This window comes from Anticarsia gemmatalis, chromosome 11 (genome assembly GCF_050436995.1).
Source record: "Anticarsia gemmatalis isolate Benzon Research Colony breed Stoneville strain chromosome 11, ilAntGemm2 primary, whole genome shotgun sequence".
NCBI classification, from domain to species: domain Eukaryota; kingdom Metazoa; phylum Arthropoda; class Insecta; order Lepidoptera; family Erebidae; genus Anticarsia; species Anticarsia gemmatalis.
Window position 1 is genome coordinate 3,107,416 of NC_134755.1, and position 19,746 is coordinate 3,127,161.

Below are 19,746 nucleotides of genomic sequence, written 5' to 3' on the forward strand. Positions count from 1 at the left end.
ATTACGTTTAAAAAATATACAAAGAATAATTACAAAAAAATACATAGGTAATAAATCGTATTCCTTATTTTACAACACAAAAAAGCATCTAATCATTATTCCTGCTACATTTATCCTTAAAAACATAATTAAATGTAATTACAATGTATTAACAATAAACAAACATAGGAGAGAAACATGTAAACAAAAAGCTCCAAGCTATTTCCCTCAGTTATTTTGAATAAATTAATTCAATTCAAACGTAGCGAGCCGCAATCAAGCCGGGGCATTCTTTCCTCTTTTACATTTTAATGCTAGTGTGCGCTGATAAAGAATGTTCTAATGAAACAAAGGTTGCATTTCACACCACTGTTTGGGTACTTTTCACTTTTGTTTGCATTATGAAAACACTTTGTATGTGAAGTGTTGCTTTATTTCGTGTGTTTGTAAAGTAATATTAAAAAAGAGTTAAAGTAATGTGTATATTATTATACTAGCTGACCCGCGCAACTTCGCTTGAGTCACATAAGTGAGAATGTGGCATCATTTTCTGGTACTCTCCTATTGGTCGTAGAGTGATGTCATATTATTATAGCCTATAGCTTTCCTTAATAAATTGGCAGCACCAAAATATTTTTTAATTCGTATCAGTAGTTCCTGAGATTAGCGCGTTAAACCAAACGAACAAACTACAATTTTATAATATTTGTATAGATTCTGAAGTTAAAATTGCTTCTTTAAAACATCTTTCGTTCGTTAGTGATATAATTTACAGATAACTTTTATATAAGATTAAGACACTGGTGAACATGACAGTTCAAAAGTTATCTCCGTAAAATCATGTTGAAAGTTACAGTAATCTTAAAGTATTTAAAACGAACTTGTAAGCTTGATTTGATTTGCGAGAGTTACATAAATGAAAGTGTATAAATTCCGTGTGGCATGACAAAGAAATAAGACTTTCAGAAGATAATATCAATTCAATTAAGTGCTACCTATTATAAGCAGAAAACAATTAAAGTTAAAATCAATTATATCAATTGTAAATATTTCGTAATAACTATTCTTTCACTCCTTCAGTAAATCAATTCGCTACCACTATTCGACCATCGACAACCGGCTAGCTATCGAGAAATTTTATATGAAAATCAGATCAGCGCCTCTAACGGGCGTCGTATTAAATATTTTGGCAGTCAATTTCAAACGTCTAACTTTCGATTCTCGAAACTACTGACTGTAGAGAATAGCGCTACAGATTTCAAAAAACGAGCGCATGATCATTGCGAAAACGTCGGAAACGTCAGGCGAAACATACCGCACATTGTTCTCCAAACTTAGAAGCGAAGCACCGAATATATTGTATTTTATTCTAGTGCCCTTTCTTTGGAAGGCGTTAGTTTATTTCCGGAGAGCAGGTAGTGTGTGAACGTGTCAGATGTCAAGTTACAAATGTACAAAGCAATGCTATTTACTTGTGGGAATACAGAGTACAATGTGGGACAAGCTTTTGAATTAATTTTCATTTGTCATTGTAGTTTTATATAATCAAAGTTGTATATGAAATATGATGTACCAGGTACTGGTTATTCACACTGCTTTTTTGGGTTAAATTCTAGTAGTAAAAAGTAGCCAATAGGGCTTGGTCATCAATTTCCTTCTTTTAGTTGTTGATTGAAGCATTCATAAAATTTCTTTGGTATTCTAATATTTAACGTAGCAGAGATATATATACCTTTTTTGCAATATTGATAATCAAGAACCTTTATGCAATTTTAGGAATAAAAATAATTCATCTAAATTGAACACAGTCATGAAATACCTAAGCGATTGAACCTACAATAACTAAACGTTCGAACAAACCTTGGAACAAAGGTAAACTTTCAAGGCACTAGTCAAGGCCACAGTGTAAAAATGCACCGTACTGCAATATTGGAATACTGCACGAATCGCATAATCACTGCAATAAACAACAGTTGTACTACTGAGTCACTGCGCTTAGTGAGGAAACGATTACGGATCATTTAGTTCGATAATCACTGACCCAGTTATATCGGTCATTACATCATTGAATGGTTTCTTAGAGGCAATGGTTACAAGTCACATAGGCGTAGTTAGATTCTTTTTAACACGTTGCGTACATTTTCAAAGGATATTGGGCATTTATGCAGCACTTGTTGGTTCTATAGTTACATACATAAAATCACGCCTTTCTGTCATAGGAGAGAGAAAGATTTTTCCCATAGGCATAAACCAAAGAACGCTACATGGTACGATTTTTACAAACTTCCCTTGCTTCATTCACATCCATACATCTTGTCATACAGGACCGTCAGTTACGAGTACTACACGTGACCATTTTCCAAGTCATCACCGATATGACCTGTGTGTATGTCTTTCTAGAGTGTCTCCTCCCAGTGTTACCTATAGGAATAGTTATCATAGAATAGTACGGGAAATAAAATAGATTAGATATTGTTCCTTATATACCTAAAATGTACGTTTCGGTGCAGGTTGTGGCCACAGCCGTTGGAGTTTTAACATCAAGACCTCAAGGAAAAGGAAAAAAATAATGTACGTTCCCGTATAATGAGAACATTCATACAACGCGAAAGTTTAATAATTATGAGTTCCATGGTTGCAATATACCTGCGACAAAATGTCTGTCGCTAGTGGCTCATTTGAAGTTGTTTCCACTGTTCGTAGTTATGAGGGGAATTCCTGAATACGTGATCAGAAAGTTGATAAGCCTTGTTTGTATTTTCATTTAATTAATGACAACCCTTTTTTTAACATAACAAACCAGACTAAGACGTCTTTATCTGGAGGGTTGGTTGAGACAGCCAATGATTGAAACCGGTGGAAGACTTTTCAACAATCGGACAGTTCAATAAAAAAAGAAAACAAACCAAATACTAAATCAGTACAATTATGCAGCAGTTTCACGTTTAGGTAGTTGAGAGGTCGAAAGGGAATAAAACCTTTTTTCTTAATTTTTTCTTCCTGCTTACAAATTCCAGTATCGTTTTAATTAATCCTGATTGATTACAATAATTTTTAAGATTTATTTGAATTATTACGGCGCAAAATGCAATATTTTAATTTTCCTTCCTCGTTTAATTAATTTATAAGCGGTGCGCAGTTTTTGTTACTTAAACAACTTTATTTTTGCTAATTAAAAGCTGACGTGGCCTGTTCTTTTAATGGGTCATAAAATTACTTTTACATTTTTAATAAATTGTTTACGAGTTTATTTTGAAACTTACATGGTAATACTTACGTCAAACAATATTAACACAGATTTTTCATGGTAAATCAGCTACTAATAATCTAAAATGCTGCTATTTTAAACTACGGATAAAAATATTAGAAAGTATATTACACTAAAAAGATAGCTAACTTTTCACCTATAGGAAAATAAAATGTTACTTAAATATAATTGCCTATATTTACCTACTGCTATAGGAACAAGGTCTGTGTGTGGTATATAATTGCTAAATAAATGTTTTTTTATCCTATCCGTATTTGATATCTGATATAGGATATTAAAAACGACAAAATTCCATTGGTAATCAAAACTTTTCTGAAAATAGTGGTACCAAAGTAAATATAAAATAAAAATATATTTATTTCGTTTCACTACGTCCGAATGTTTCAATTAACCGGAGTGGGTATAACTGGAATCGTTTTGATAGTTTACGAGATAGCTTTCTGTTTAACAATTAACTGAAATGTTCTGCTTCATTGAATAGGTAGCTCTTAGTATCATTAACATAATATGCTGAAATTGGCTGTAAAATATTGAAATCATGTGTGGAAAATTAAATTCTTATGCTTTGATACATCGTAACAAAAGTATTTAACTGCCATAAACTTTACCTGTGCTTATTTTTTTTATTGTTTCGCATGATTTATTAAATATAACACTGACTCTAGACGGCTCTTCATGCGTTCAAAATTAAATTAAGAATATAAAATATCTATTAGCCGATATTTGATTCTAGGTCTGTTTATAAACTGCATACCTTTTATAATTTTCCAATTAGCATTTTTGACACGAAAGCGTATCATACAGATTAACTTCCGTATTTTTGTACATAAATTGGAAAAGAGCACCGATAAGTCTATCACTAAACCTTTCCTAATGGCGACAATTTTTTAATAACTCTCTTGAATTCCTCTCACATGGTATTTTCTTCATGCAATTTTAAGTGGTTGTCTTTCTTCTTGGTTTTAGTGTTTCAAAACCTAGTGTCAAAGTTTTAAGACTCAGTTTTACGACTTGCTTTAAGCACCTGTTTTCTTAGGTAACGTACACCGAGTTATTACGAAATCTCTTATGCTCTGAGACGTAAAATGATCCAACAACTTCAAAAACTTAATGTGAATGCATTTTTTATAGTTTTATGCCACGGAGTGAAGCTACAGTATACTTGATTTTGACTGTTTGCAAAGTAAAACCTATATTTTAGAAGGCTAGAATTGTCATCGTTGTTATCGGGCGCTTACTCTAACCAGCTGAGCTACTATTGAGAACATTCTAACAGAAACTGAAAACCATTTTTTCAGATCTGACAACCGAATCTAGCAGTCAAATACATTACCACTCAGACCACCAAAGTACTCAAATACTAAATCCCTATTAACTTTAATCAAAAACACGCTACTAAATTCCACCAACATACCCATATCTTCTATCTAATACAAGATACGACCTCTGTCCTAAAAAGTGTTCAAAGCCAATCAATTCAATTAATCCTTTAATTAAATTAAAGGCGGAACATGTTGACGTGGCCTATGCCCGGATGAAGCCTCACTAAATCCAGATTAGTACGTCACAAGTAGAAATTAGGTCGTAGAAGACTCAGCTACATCGATTTCGTTTTAACCGTCGGTACGTATATCAAACGGATTTCGTTCCAGTATTTTTCTCTTTGCGTCACACATTTTGAAGAGACTGGCAGATTGTGAAATGGGACGGTTTAATATTGATGATTTCAAACATAGGTCACGTCGATACTGATATTTAAAAACAAAAATAATTCTCTTACCTTCTGTTATAATATAATTCATGCCTGCAAGAATATAAAAAAAATGGTGCTGTTTGAAATTATATTCTGAGGTCGAGTGTAGGCTTCGTTTTTTACGCGAGTAGAGCCGCCATAGCCTAGTCATTTCAATAATTGATAACTTCTTATCCCAGATAAGCTTAGAACTGCGTTCTTAAAATCAAAATTCCCAGCAGAGTTATCAATCGATACAATAATCTAACCCAGTTTCAACGCAAGTTGTCCAACAATTGTCCGTTATACCGTTTTATGAAACAGCTGTAGTAAAACGCGGTAATGGCCATAACGAGCGGTCCTTGGGTTATATTTTGTTTGTCGCCAATCGCCACGCTCGTCAGGTGGATTAATGACGCCGTATAATGTTAGCTTTAGCCTTCTTACCCACAGTTCCCCGGCCATAAGAATTGATGGAATTGTTTAGCGTGACTTACGAAAATATGGGATTGTGGGACAGGTTGTGGCTTAATTTGAAGATTAGGTGATTTGTGTATGCGTAAAACCTTTCTACCCAAACCTTTGGTTGTCCATTTTGTTTTTTGTAATAGGGAAAAGTCATCTCTTCTATACCTACCCAAAATATCGAAATCTGGGTTAATTAAAATCTCTCTCTCTGCCTTCCCTATTGACGGCACGCGTTATATGTCTTTATGTATTAATAAGCTCTTGAAATTTCATTAGTTAGTTAACGCAATAAAATGTAGAGTAGGCTTTTTACGATTTGGGATAAAAATAAACAGTAAAAGTTTTTATAAAGCTTCGAGTACAACCAAATCGCCGTAATGTACATTGCAATAAAAAATAAAAAAGGCTTATTCAATTTCCGCATAATCGTATTTGTCATAGAAAATCAGAACGCAAACAACGCCTATTCACAAACAAGCAAAAAAGTGACTCGAGAATAATTCAACAAAAAAAAGAATCTTTAAAAAAAGGTTGCACATTATACGAAAAGTGGAGCAAAAAATTTTACTCGGCGTGTTACCCTGACCTGCGAGTTTCAAGGCAACGAAAATTGTATGCCAAGATTTACATTTCGTGAGGCTTTTTCCACAACGTGTGGAGACGAAGCTTGTATTGTTGAAAAAGTTCACTTTGCCCGTATTCGCGATTAAATTGGTTCACTTTACTCAAATCGGCGATAAGGATGAGACGGCTTTCTTTAATGTGCGATTACTTTTCTTTCGTTTTCCATTTGAGCAATTCTATCGTAGTCATTTTAGTTTTATTGTTGGAGAATATTTTATAATTGGTTTTATTTCCATTAAGCTTTTAAAAGCATAATATTTTGTACTACAGTGAAAAATTTTATCATGAAATATAATATTCACTTTCAATCAACCGTTTTGTTTGATTTTTTTAATTACTATCACAGTATCGCTGCATATTGTTTAACAAGCTTCACTACATAGTATAAAACAAAGTCGCCCATTTTGTCTGTAGTCCCTTCGTATGCATAAAACTTTAAAACTACGCAACGGATTTTGATGCGGTTTTCACTAATAGAAAGAGTATTTTCTCCGACAAGTTTTTATATATAATTAAAATACATTGAAACTATATTAGCTGAGTTATAGCGATTTATGTCCAAGAAGTCAGAAAAAATATCTAATTGAAGATTGCATTTGTGCGTGCGCCGCTTATACCGTTGGATACAAGTAAGAACAATGTATAGCAAAAACATTGGTCTTTATTAGTTCTACAAAAAAGTCCGCGATGACATATATCCAGCTTTTTTATTTAAGTCACAAAAACTACTTTTCTGTATTAAAAAAACATTTAATTCGTTGGGTGATGTTTAACTGGTGATATAACCAATAATACATATATCCTTATCAAAATAAGTAAGTTCATCATCACGAGCATTTAATTTAGATTATTTTTGCAGTTTACAGTGTGTTATTTAGACATATAGTTTAGGAGATATCACGATATTAGTATAGCGGCACGGTACGGGCCGGCCGCGGCGGCGGGGGCAGCGTCCCTATAAATAGCGCGTCGGCGGCATATTATTATAAGACAAAAAAAAATCTGTACATTACTTAAATATTTTTTCCAAAAACTGATAGGGGGGGCGATCAAAGAAGAGTCACAGAAACCAAAAAACATTTTAATATTTTAAACGCCGTTAAGGGAAAGAGAAGTTATTGTGAATTGAAAATTAGTATCCAATATGTGTTGGTGCGTTGACTGTATTTGTCGAAGTAGCGGGATACACGCAAACGAAGTTGCGCGGGTCAGCTAGTGTTTTATAAAATCTTTTAACAAAATCAATGTTGTTAGGCAACGACACACCCAATTCTTAGTATTTTAGGTGTCAACGAAATTTTCCTTTGCCGTTAACGCAAGTGATGTTAATTTCCTCCGCACATTCGATTTAAAAGTCAAAGTTCACGAAAAGGCCTTGGAACTCGAAACCTCAAACATTCCGCCACTGCATACATCGTTTGAAAGCAACATTTTCTTTTCACGAAATCTAAAGAACCGAAAGAAACAACAAGTACTATGAGACACGTTAACAAATGATTACCCCCGGATTTGTTCGTAGCTTTTCCTTTTCGCCCTAATCCTGTACGGGTTCCACCGAATCCCAATTGATCCTCCACTAAATAGGTACAGAAAGCTCACAAGTCTGATAGCTTCGTGTATTACCCCTATTTTTGCGACTATGTTCAGATTTTATGGGCATATCCGTTCTGCTTACAATTCCCAGTTTTATGTATGAAACTATTCTGTGTTCTGTCATTTTCTAAGGGTTTTATGTGTACAGGACGATAAAGTAAAATCAATCACGCCGTAATAGTTTATTAGAAAATTGTGCCTCTATCATAGACTTGCAGGGAGGGAGAGCGGATATTGCTTAATAAAATGAAGCTCAATAGAATTAGTTGTGGCTAAAAACTGAAGCTGCTGGTGAGGAAAATGTGACTTTTACGAAGTATTTTCTACTAAGCTATGGATTTAGATAGCGCTACGAAAGCATGGCTTTGGTGTCAGATTCTAAAAATGAGCACTTATTTGCTTCGTAGCAGTCATTTCTTTAGGTTTTCTATTATTTTAAGTCAGGTTCAGGATCAATGAACCGACAATACACTTCTAAATGTTATTTTCTCAGATGAAGCGTAACTATTCTTCATGTTCAAAATACAAAGTTAATCCTCAACAAGACGCAAAGTCTAATGAATTCTAAAAATAAATTAGTCTAGGGACTTATCTGTTATATTGTCAAGGTCTCAATGGTAACTAAAGTAAGAAAATCTTTCCTTTATAATGGACTTATTTGCATACTAAATGGAGAACAGAATTACAGAATAGGAGGATTTGCAAGTACTTACTTAGTGTGTGGTTTCAGTCTAATCCAAATTGGTTTGCGTCGTTAAACCGCCCTTGGGTCGAAGGTTCTTAATACCATGGCAATTTCAAACGTTTATGGGAATTGTACACCTTTATTAAATATACTTTTACGAGTTTTACCGCAGATTAAAAGAGTTTTGGTAATTCAATATTTTCCTTGTAAAGCAAATAGATGTAAATATTTCAAAATTAATAGATGAGTATTTTTCTCATTACAGTATTTTAAAAAGATTTCACGGGTAATCAAAAAAATAAACACTGCTTATAAATAATCGTTAAGAAGCTTTTAAACGTACGATTTCGTCAATATTAGCATATAATTAGAAAGCCTGCGTCTAGATTGATATTATAACTTTTAATACACGTTCAGTGCTAAATAATTCTTGCAGCCGAGAATTTCCCAAATATTAACTCACACTTGGGTCACGCGAAGCACCCATTTTCATTTTTCCGTCAGAGACATTTTGGGAATTTACAATATCGCACCGTAGCTATTTTAACGACTTTTATACAACTTTGTGAATTATAAAAGGTAAAGTTGAAACAAAGTGGGTCAAGTTTGTGTTCCCCGCAAACGTGGAAGGTAATTTTGGTGTTCAATAGATTTTTTCCGTCGTTCCCCACTCGAACGTGAGCCAATTTCAAATCAAAGCAACTCCCTGTTAATCAAAATACACCCGTATTTCTTCTGGATAAAGTGTTATTTTGTCCTCGCAATGGCTTGGCTGTAAGTCAGAGTTAGGATTTTATTCCATTAGGATCTTAGTTAACAATCTATTAAATGTTGTTTGGCTAACTTTGTAGGGACTTTGAGGTCGGCTCAGACGCAAACCAATATGTTTTCCAAACATGTACTCAATTTATCGACAAGTTCAATCATCATTGAAGGCTTTTTTCTGGGGTCAACCGCTTCAACCTGCGTTCTATTATTATTTACACAATTTTAAGATTCAGTTGGTGAACCAATACAGGATACGAGCATCCTTACAAACCTTTAATAAAATCACGGCTCAAGTTATAATGAATCAACCTATGAAGTCTGTCTCTAAAATGAAATTTTAGATAGAATCCACAATAGAGATAACAAAGGCTAATAACAAAAACGTGAATAGACGACTGCCAGGAAAGCTACAAAAGCCTTAAAAGAGTAAAAAAAGTGTCACAAACCCGAGTCCCTTAGTCAGCAGAGGGTGTTAAGTCTTGAATGGTCCCTCAAAACATAACGAGACGCTTCCGAACGTTAATTAATGAAAGTCAGTTCAGTTCAAAACCATTCCACTTCGTTAACGAAACATTTTAATATGATTACAATTTGTGCAAAATTAGTTGTTTGGCAATAAACTCTGTTTGGACACGAAATTATACATTTTGACTGTAGTCGGAACTTTCATTTTATTTTGTTTGCGGGAGTTGTTTGTTTGATTGATTTTCAAACGCCATGTTTTCGTCTGCGCTGTTGCACGCTGCGGCTTGTTCGCAAAATATTTTTGCATTCGAATCCAGGTTAACATTTGCATTTGGTATATTCCTTGATTTTTGGAGGAAAAGATAAATACGAATCTATTTTTATATTCCCTTCTATATAGCTTTGTTTCTTTTCGTAAAAATACACCATTTAATATATTTAAAATTACTATTTTGAGCAAGAATAAAATATGAACCTGCTAGGCACTAACCTGAGAGCTAAGTATGTCTTATTCACACAAAGCAACTGCTGTATAGATAACCAGTTACATAAATAATGGCATAATTACTTCACAGTACATAGTGACATAATTATGTAATTGCTAGACACAACAATACATAAGCCAGTGTACGCTAGATTACGAAATTGTTTCCAGACAATTACCTTTTAATGACGCTACATTATATGAGATAAAAACCTAAAACAAAAACACAACTAGACGTATAATTTAAATGGCTGTCATTTGCAAACCGACCACTGTGCAAATTACGCCAACGCAACTTTGTAGCGTAAAAAATGCTGTACATATGAAAATGATGTACCTATAAAAGTTCCTTGAATATAATTTTTTGCCTGTCCCGCTAAAAATGCATGAGCTAGGCGTAATGTGAAAATGTTAGTTTTTTAGAGCGGTGAGCTCGCTTCAGGAAAAAATTAACCTTGTTAGCTGGTATGACGGCCTTCTAGATATTAAAAGGAATAAACATCTTCATTGTAGGGAGGAGAACGTATGGTTTGAATGTGTTTTACGAACTTTTTTCAATTGCAACCAAGAACCTGGTTCAAGCTTAACTCGATTTCTGCACCTCGTATGAAGACTTATAAATTGTTAAGTTTGTGGTTTCTGCAGACAGTCGTGCTTGCTTTGATACTGTATAGTGTCCATTATAAAGCTTAGCGTCAAGAGCTTAAAAGTAGCCTATAACACATCTTTTAATATTGAATTTAGGTAATTTATTTTCTCCATAAAATGTTTCTGTTAAGAGCCTCAAAATACATAACAATATACACCATTTACGGTACATTTCAAAATCAACACGCAAATGTACTCAGTATGTAATTGTCAGAGAAAACCTTAAAGAAATCAGAGGCGGAATTCTTCGTATCATTTTTGATTTATTCCCTCTACGTTAGACGCTCACGTTCATGAATTTTGCATTGACAATCGTATTAGAAAATGTAAGTATTCTTACCAAAGTGCCTTTTTTCTTTGTGAAGCACTTTGACTTTAAGTATTGCAGAGTTTTTATAGACTTTGTAAGTAGTTGAGTTGGCTTTTATTCAAAATCGATGAAGTTAATATTAGTTTTTAGTGAAATTCCTCAGCATTCTTCTTCGCTTACAGGTAGACCGTGTAATGGTAGATGTAAGTATAAAATATATTTCTATACGTCATGTTATACGAAGGTAAAAGATTGATTGTTATCTAAAGATTATTATTGTGTCATTTGTCATAATTTATGTTCACTATGTTTGTTTGCAAGTCTTTTACAAGGCAGTATTATTTGTTTAAAAGCAGCAACCAAATATAAATGTCTACAGGCCTATACACAATTCAGAAGTTAATGACTTTGAACGTGGACCGCAATCTGACTTTTCGCAAAAGGTCACTACTCTTGACTTTTTGACGATGCTATAGAAATTGAAGCTCGATGAGGGTCTATTGTTTTCTAATACTTTAAAGGGAAGCTTGGATGTACGTGGCCTGAATACATAATTACTTGTAAGTTGGGGCACATACAAAGTGTTAATTAATAAATTGTCCTCCTTATAAATTATTCATGAGGGCAGTTCGCCGTTACCTTTTCTTCGTGGAGTAACCTTTTACGTAGAGATTAGATAGGCTGGTCAAAGATCACAGGAGCATAAGTAAATTGCGTGAGTAATGCAAGTTGTCTTTTGGGTGTGTTTCGCATTTAAAGATATTTCTAATTTGTCCCAATATGCAATAACTAAATCTCATGTAGAGATGATTAATTACGAGGAAGATGTCGTGAAATCCTTGCTATTTTTTAGTTAAAGGACTTTATAGATTTTATTACCATTAGTTATATTTCGAAATCATATATTTTTAGAAATTATGATGTTTTATGAACTTGAATTTCTACGTAGAAACTATAACAGAGATACAATTACTCAAAATTCTTTATCAAAACTTTTATCGATACACAAAACTGTTACTCAATTTTCCATTGAAATTGTGAACACAAATAGCCACTATAACTAACAACGGTTTGATAACAAAGGCTTATATCGTTAGGAGCCGTGCCACGATCGCTCTATAGGGTATAATTTATATCTGACCTTTTAATAGCACATGCAATCAGACCACCTATTATATTATCGCTTAATAAATTAGTTTTTGGTGACGGTTATATATCTTTGTTATTCGTTTTAGCTTTTTAGTAGAAGTGCTTATAATTAAGAGCTACTTGCCTATAATCATTTGGAATTATAGTCATTTAATTGAATGGTTGAAGTATGAAATTTTGCCTAATTGATGATTTAAAAGAAACGTTTTGCCCTATTTTCTCGAAGTATTTAATATAAGCCTATATTTTGCAAAGTGAATCTATATTAACATAAAAAATGGGGAAGGCTGTAGTTATTAACCAGAAGGATTCTAACGCTGCAGATTGCTGCTTCCAATTACGTCTCTTGACTCTTAAAAATATTTAACCGCTTTACTTACCCAGCATGTTAAGAAATGATTTGACAATAAAGCCACAGAAAATATAAAGAAAAGTGATAAAATATCGTTCATATTCTCACTCAAATAGCGTGTACCGTCGCATACCGTCTGTCGCATTGGGTTATGTCAGGTACAAACAGAAATCGGAGTTTCTTTTAATGATGCGGTAGAAATGTCACAGGTTGTGTAAAAGATTTTCTTTCGTGGATTATTATGTTAGGACTAAGAATTGGCGTTTGTAATGGTTCATGTCATTATTTTAACGGCATGCTGAAGGTTTTAGCTACGTACTAAGGTATTTTTAGGAACTAGGAAAATTGCTTTATGCCTCGCTAACTTTATTTATTTTAAACTTTATACACACTATGTACAGGGTAGACTTAATGCCAGATTGCATTCTTTCAAATAAAAACTTCATCTCACGGGTTAGTTGTTTTTTGGTATAACTCAAATTATCTCGTCGCCATGCAATTTCTACTCACAATGCGTAGGATACGTAGCATTTCATTACTATGCCGATAGTAGAGAATAAGCTAGAATTCAGTAAACACGACCCAAAAAACAGCGCCTGCTGTTTTTAGAATGCACGTCAAAATGTCGAACATCGACATTATTGACACCTGAACAAGATAAAAGTATCAAAAATTCATGTACACGAATACCACTACTACTCACAATCACTGTAGGTACCTATTATGAAATGCAGAACGCAGACACAAAAAAATCAGGACGAAAGGTTGGTAAATGAAAATAAAACTGCATTGCATCTCGTTCAATTGACTGCGCGTCGTGTCCCACCCATCAATTGGATGTCGGGACCTTGACACGACACGGCTTTTGTCGCTATACTGGCTATACGATTTAAACCCGGCATTGTCTGCGATGGTTTTGTTCCGATATTAAAGGGAAGAGTAATGATGAATTTTGGAATTGATAGGCTTTGTGAAGTGGAGCAAGTACCTACCTTTTTTTTAGTAAATGGTTGACCTGTTTAATTTATATTATCATAGTGTGATACCGTAGTGTATCTGTTCGGACTTTCTAGTCTTGATACTTTAATATTGTAATGATACGTATTTAACAAATAATATTATGCTTAATCAAAATAAGATGTGTGTTTGCAACCCATGTATCGCAATAATACCAAAAATTAATATTATCTTTAAGTTTTAATAAATTGCACATCCGCTATGAATAAACTATTGATTCAACACTAATTGTATCATCCCATGTGCACAATTATGCAATGAATTTATTATTATCTTTAACCAATAGTTAACGAAGTTAAGTTACATAAGCTTAATTTAGAAGAGTATTCTGTTTTACAGAAGCCTGACAAAGTCATTGACACAAAATAGTAGTACAAATAACACAGACATACAATCTTTTATTACCATTATTATTAACTTACACCATACATGTACTAACATAATTACGTATATACATACACGTATAAATGACAATCTGTACGTCAAAGGTCCATTGTCAATGTATTAATAATAGAATTGCCTGTTTTTGTTGAGTATTGTTTTATAATCACCTCTAGTTAAAGTTTAAAATAGAAAATGTTTGTCTGGTTTGCTCATTACGCAGAAAAAGCTGAACGTATTTTGATGCAGATCTCATTTAAGCGGATTTAGTCTGTCATAGCAACGGTCAAATAAAAATTGCTCGGTAGATGAGCATGATCCTTATTATTCTTTATTCTTCTTCAGAAAGACAACTCCCGGACTAAGAAATACTCTTGTGTCGCGGGACTTACTCAAGAATACATATAACGGACACAAAGCACAACTAGACCCGAAACAACTACATATTTGTGGATCGCACAAATATTTATTCCGTGTGGGAATCGACCCCACGATCTCTCGACACTCTGGTAGTGGCATGGCGACCACTTTAATCACTACGCCACGGAGGAGTTAGGTCATGTTATTCAGACGAGCTATTATAAATATCTTTTCCCTGTCATAATAAATATTTTGTGCTGCGAAAAGCAATATTTTGTTCAGATTTAGACTTTGTATTCAAAGTGGAAACCGTTGTAGACAATATAAGCTGAATTGTAGACAATTCTCGAAGTGGAAATCTGAAATATCAAAATGAAAAGACTAGTAGTTTTTTATTTATACTAGTTTTTTGCTCTATTTAAGTCTGCTTTCTTTGTAAGGAAACTGGGGCCGATTTCTCATTATTAACTTTATTCAAGGAATAATTTTTACTGAATCTCCTGTCACAAAATATTGTAATTCAATCGCGCTATAATGCAAGAAGTGGTTCTTCAAAATCTACAAAAATTTTTTTTTTGGAGAACAAAATCGAAACGCATAATGTTACTTTTTTATCACTTATTATAAGTAAAATATGTATACTTAAACCGCTTCCTAAAAAACAGAAAGCTGTTGAAAACTAAGCATAGCGTAACTTAATTTTTCAACAACCAAAAAAAAACAAAGTCGTTCTTTATTCCTAAGGGATCCGAAGTATTTTGAGGAGACATAAATCCTGTCGAAACAACTTAAGTTTCTTCATTCAACTTACTGAATATAGTGAAGAGTATTATAGGCCGACAACTTAGTAGAGAGCCTTCGCATGCACGAGTTATCTGCATTTACAGTGAATAATGGTGAGTGAGATACTCGGGATTATCTATACTAATATTATAAAGCTGAAGAGTTTGCTTGTTTGTTTGTTTGAACGCGCTAATCTCAGGAACTACTGGTCCGATTTAAAAAAATCTTTCAGTGTTAGATAGCCAATTTATCGAGGAAGGGTATATACAATGTCATCATTCATGCTACGATCAATAGGAGCAGAGTATCAGTAAAAAAGGTTACAAAAACGGGGAAAATTATGACCAATTGTCCATTATGGTATTTCTTTTATTATAATATTATGCCCGTGCGAAACCGGGATGGGCTACTAGTTCATTATAATTTAGATAAAACTTTCATCATTATAATTAAGAAAAAAATAATTTTGATATCAAAAAGAAGCTGTTTGAATCAGGCTACCGTCAGATGTTGCTCTAGATAGACTATTTCGCTTCCGTCCAGAGCACCGGTTCGAATAGCACCTAGCCTAGTCCACGAAGAGAATCTGCCAAATATAGGTGAGTTAGGACAGGTGACTAGGACTAGGACTCTTCCAACCGCGAACAAAGGAATATAATTATAATCCTCTCTGCTAACTTGTTGAACTATAGAATATATCCTTACCAAAATGTTACGCTTAAAACATAACAGTATTTAGTATAGGATTAAAGTGTTATGAGTTCGTGTGGTTTCCTCTGAGTGATATTAAATAGGCCTCGTGAGCTAGCTTAAGTGTATTGATCCATATAGGTTTATTTTAGGACTAAACTTTGATAGAACTTAGTGAATTCCTGAGAATAAATTGTGACAGTACAGTTTCTAATGGTTGCATAAACGATAGCGAATTTTGTGCGAAAATAATTTTCACTTTAGTGATATCAGTATTGAGTGTTTGATATTTCGACGTTAGCAATTTGATATTTAAGCTTTTCATTTCATAAGAGTGATTTAGTTATTTATTTCGTTTAAGAGCTTAATACCCCGGTTTCTGGGGTACATTTGGCGGTAGTATATGTATTCAATAGCGTTTTAGCTCATATAAGAATGACCATTTGAATTTGCCGCGAAATGTGCCTCAGAAACCAGGGATTTGGTAATATTTCTAAGTATGTTACCAAATAATTTCGTCCAAGTATTAAAATATTGAAACTAGTACTAGGTTAAATTACCCTTCATAAAATAGAGTTATTCTCAAAGGTACAATAAAGAATTACGATAAACCTAGCCCATGATAAACTAAAGTAAACCCAAATCCTATACAATTGTTATTCCAGCTCACATCGATAGCAATGAATCATACATTTAGTGCGTAATAAACAGCAAAGTTATAGCATTCAAAGCCTAGTGAATACGCCGAAGCTATATATTCCATACATTACATTACTACAATAGCAAAGCTAACTGCATCGTGATAATACCGACGAACCAAGGTCTTTGTAGGAATGTTACCCGTTGGTACAAGTTAATTAATTTTACTACACGGTAATACATAATAGTTCTGAATTGTTTACATGCAGTGACATATTAACACATATTCGCTTGTGACGTCAGAGCTGTATCGAGGGAAGTTTCCGCGGTGTGTGTTGTGTTTGTAATGTAAGCGGTCTACAAGCTTGTGGTTAAAAATGTTAATTAAATGTTAACAATGAGAAAAATACACTGGGTCTATTAATCTTTAATACAGGTAAATGTGTCTAGGATTTAGTTGAGACTAAAACAAATTATTAGTCGTTTATTCTGACAAAAAAATAGTTTTTCATCCCAACATAGTAGCGAATAATTAAACTGACTTAAGTTCTATAAAAATCACACCTTCAGAGAACGAATGTACAATTTAACCAATATCGGGTAAATTAAGTCATTATTCTCATTTCGTTTCGATATTTATCATATTTCCCATAGTAAAATATAAATAGCGAGTCTGAATTAAAAATCAAAGTTCCATAGCCTCAATAGGCTGTCTTCATAAACTAGCCAACTTATTGCAACTTTGTGAAGAAAAGTACTTAAACTAGCAAGTTCAAATATCGAAGAACTTAAGTAGGCGCGACGAAGTTCCGAGCAAGAAAACGACTTGAGAAAATGGACGACCTCTAACTGCAATTCTCTTTAAGAAAACATTTGTTACTCGTTAACCAAGGAAGAACTAAATACCTTATATTTTACATTAGCTTTTTTTCGCGGCATCGTCCGCGTGGTTTAGAGCAGAATAACAATTTTCCATATGATTTTTAATTTCCCTTGGGGGTAGAGTTGATCAAAATCCTTTCTTAGCGGATGCTTACGTCATAACATCTACCAGTATGCTAAATTTCAGCCCGATCCGTCCAGTGATTTGGGCTGTGCGTTGATATCACTATGTCAGTCAGTCAGTCATGCACCTTTGAGTTAGATTTATAACATCATGCCTATTTTATAATATACCTGCGGTCTGTCAGTAGTTCTAAGTACCTAATAGAGGGCGAGTATTTGTCATAATTCCGGGTACGTTACTAAAATTTGGTTAAAAATATTCTAATACAAATTTTAATTAATTTGTAGCAATTTAACGGCTCGGGAATCCTAGACAATAATTAGCAGTCATACGTAATAGTAGAACTATAGTCAAACAAGCTTTTCTTACTCGCAACTACCGAGAAAACTAAAAATCCTACATTTTTCTTCGACCAAAATGACCAAGTGGCGACGTATGGGTAATTTACGTATTAGGTATAGGCTTAGGGTTAGGCCCTTATAGCCACGAATGAGGATTCTATTTGCGGCGCGAAGTTCTAAGGATTGTATTTAAGTAGGGTTGTTTTTGGTCTGCGTAAATTATGTGAATAATAGTTTTGATATAGTTTTACCTTTCGTGTTCATAATATATGGAAAATAATAACAAATTTGGTGAAAATTAGCACTCTTGTTTACCCATAAATATTTGCATTACATATTTCCGTTTAAATATTCAATTTTCTGCTGCAACTAAATGCTGTTAATATTACATGTATTTGCAATTTTCAGAGGTGTTTGTTTGGAATAACGAAGCGAGAGACTATTCTCACCGGGTAGGTAAAACATTGCTGCAAATAAGGAGCTAAGTATTGGCAGACTTGCTTTGCTTTTATTGAAGCAACCCGCTGAGAACAGTATCTACTGTATACGTAACGTACGTGTTAGTTTATGTTAAACAGCAATACCGCACTCTCGGGATTGAGACCTCAGTAAAGCAGAGCTTACTAGAATTTTTCCTTTTTACTAAAAATATGTGAGGCTCAAAGATTGGTGTAATGCATTAGCTAGTGGCTGGCTGCCAGGCCGATGTTCAGAGCTCATACCACAACCTCTTTCTTTTACAAGAAAATATACGGTAATATTACAGGTGCAATTTCGAAGTCAAGAAGCCTCGCGTTCGCAAAATTACACTCATTTGTCAGTGTAAAGCGCTACTAAGCAACACAATCTGTCAGAAAATAAAGCCTAATTAACATGGCTTATTGTTTAAAAGTATTTTAAAACAATTTCGGGGAGCAATACAAAGTATCGTGGTTTAAAATGCAAGGCATCGCGAAAGTTGGTCTAATGACTTAACGAGGACGATAAAAATGATTTATAAGATGGTGATTAGGAAGGGCGAAGGAAACTGAGAAGTGTTTAAGTTTGTCATCAAAAAGTGCGATACTGTCCCCTTGACGGTTGTGAACGAATGCTGTTTTATAGCTCGGTGTAACGTTAACACGTAAAGTTGTACACTCAAGGAGCATTTATGCAAACGTCGCGAGGCTTTTCGAATTGCAATTGCGGTTTAACTTAGGACGTTGAGCTGTTTCAGCCGTGTATTTTGTGATCATCAACGATTTTAGTAATAAGACTGTAGTATGTCAGTACTTCAATATTTTAAACTGATACATTTAATAAAAACATGGTATACGATGAGATTCATGATTAAGCAGAATGCAACGAAAGGGAATCGTACTAACGTACACATTTCCTCGTAGTCGTAGGCACTATTTACATATTTGCATTAACTTCAGCGTTTGACTAGTTAGGCATTTCCAAGTAGCTAGCAAGTTAAATATGGCAGCACTTTGATGTCCCTAATGATAAGCTACATAAATTTACGATAGCTAAGTTTAATCTTAATCCTAGGTCTCATTAAGTAGATGCCAAAAGGCTAAAATAAAAGAAAAAAATTCAATTTAAATGCTCTCATTTCTTGCATTATTTGAATCAAATGAAATGTGATTTGGCATCGGAAAAAAAATAACGTGCTTACGTGTACTTAAGTGCCGCAGAAAAACCTAGCTTTATATAACTTTAGCGAAAACAGATGGACTCAAAATGGCAGAATGGCTAAAGGTGTGAAGCTAGAAACATATTTGAAGTCACAGAAAAAGTGTACTTATCAACAAATTATTAAAAAACCAATGTGTAAACTGCAAAAGCATGAACACTGCATTCAGTATCGCATTAAGTGCAACATCGAACTCATTCTATGTAACAAAGTAGTCTCACAAGAAACAGGTAATATTGTGTAATATATTATGTTCGCACGTAACATGTTCTCCTTCGGTGATACTTGAGCGAATCAACGACTCAGTTGAATTCCAGTAATGAAGA

The 19,746-nt window shown here is 33.9% G+C and overlaps 1 protein-coding gene across 5 annotated transcripts in view; it reads right to left on the bottom strand.

Moving 5' to 3' along the window:
- The window catches only part of chp (leucine rich repeat containing G protein-coupled receptor chaoptin), an 88,843-nt gene that overhangs the window by 43,333 nt on the left and 25,764 nt on the right, over nt 1-19,746 (bottom strand). The window lies entirely within an intron of this gene.